General features: G+C 41.6%; 1 long non-coding RNA gene across 1 annotated transcript; it reads right to left on the bottom strand.

Moving 5' to 3' along the window:
* Positions 1–342: 342 nt before the first annotated feature.
* On the bottom strand, positions 343–686 carry LOC149262657 (uncharacterized). Its single transcript, XR_016249494.1, has 2 exons — positions 484–686; positions 343–382 (listed from the first exon to the last, which is right to left on the bottom strand). It is a non-coding gene; the product is annotated as an uncharacterized LOC149262657 (long non-coding RNA).
* Positions 687–1,728: the final 1,042 nt, after the last annotated feature.

Here is a 1,728-nt window from a genome sequence, read left to right as displayed (position 1 = left end):
AAATACTGTACACTAACAAATTATGAAGAAATTCCAGTGGGCTAATTTTTAATTATAGCTTTTGACTTAAACCGTTCAATGTCGTAAAGAAAGTAAAGAAATTTAATAGCACTGTATAAAAATTGCGTTTTTTTGGGGTTAAGATTGCAACTGAAGTCAACGATACTTCGCGTGAGGTGTAACTTTCACGACGAGGCCACACGTTACACAGGAGACATGTGATCGACATGCATGCAGCAACGTGTTTGTACGCACCAACGTGTTTGTACGGAACGTGGGAAACAAGGCCATGAGAACCACCATGGCTCTCCAAATCTGCAACACTTGTGCCTGAAACATGGCTCTCCAGACCTGAAACATGGCTCTCCAGACCTGCAAAACACTGCCAGAACCATGCTACAAATAATAAGAATCTAGTCTAGTCTTACTGTTTACTCAGGGTTTTCGTGTACTTAGGAGGAAGGGTATAAATGGCCAGGTTACCAGTGCGGCTATGGACGAGACAATCTGGCGAGAGCTCCCCGAGGAGGCTTCGGAACTATTTCTCCATGCCGTCCATAGCTTTCTTCAACAGCGTCGCAGCGTCAACATAAATCGATTTGAGAAGTTTTGATGCAAGGAAGAAAACCAAATCGGCAGAAGGCAAAGCAATTATTTCATCAATTTTTCCGAGAATATGATATTGAGCTGCAGGCTAGCTTCCAAGAAGAAAATACAAAAAATAACAAAGCAAGATAAACATATTACTGTTACCTGTGAGAAGTCCGTCGCGGTCTCTAGTAATTCTGGTCCTTACAATGCCTGGATGGATAGAATTTGCTGTCACATTGGCCTTCATTTTCTGCATTCTAGACGGAAACTTGTGTTAAATGTTTATTCCTTGTAAAAAAATTGTAAATTTGAGCGGTTATGGAAAACGTAGCTCAAGATTAAGGTTACCTCGAGTCTCAACGCAAGCTCTTTTGTGTGTAGAATATTTGCCAGTTTAGATTGAGCATATGCGCGCTTTCGGAGCTGTCTGATGCAGCAACTTCTGGTTCTGCTCGTCCCAGTCCTGCTACTGATAAACAGGAATACAGCTGCGCTGCATCATCCAAGCAGATCAAGCAAAAGCAAGGAAGCAGAAGAACCACCGGTTTCTTGTGCAACGTTAGAAGCAGATACTTCATTGCAGTCTGCAAAGTATTTTCCTGATATGGCTTTCAAATTCGGATGAACTGCAACATAGCAGGTTGTAGATGCCGCCTGTTACAGATATTGATTTAAAGATAAGCTGCAAGTATTGTAATAATCATCGATAAACGGGTAAAATACGTCATTCTTATAACCCTGGTTTCCCTTGAATTTTTTTCGGAAATAAATAGTTTCTGTGAAAATTAAGGAATAACAGGTACAAGGAGCGAGTTAAAACATTTAAAGAATTCAATAAAAAGGCTATAGAAAGTAGCTGTATATGAGATCTTACCTGAGAAATCGATTTGAGAGTCAGTCCGTCCCCGGGACGCCCAGAGCCGATGTTTTAACAGGGTTACTTGCTGTTAACAAAGTTACATGCTGGATGGTCTCTGTTGGCTCCCCTACCTTAACATCTAGCAAGCGGCCACATCAAACTGCACAGCTGCTGTGCATGTAGCACGCACAGCCCCTGCATGCACAACAGCTGCCTCCAAATACGCTGCAATGTATAAAAGTTTAAACACGCCTAATTAAAATCCCAAACATCGCAAA

Source organism: Pinus tabuliformis, chromosome 6 (genome assembly GCF_031772625.1).
Source record: "Pinus tabuliformis cultivar Carrire ecotype Pingquan chromosome 6, CPIR1, whole genome shotgun sequence".
In the NCBI taxonomy this organism is placed as follows: Eukaryota; Viridiplantae; Streptophyta; class Pinopsida; order Pinales; family Pinaceae; genus Pinus; species Pinus tabuliformis.
The sequence above is the reverse complement of the archived record's forward strand: the minus strand, read 5'-3'. Positions and strand labels throughout refer to the sequence as shown.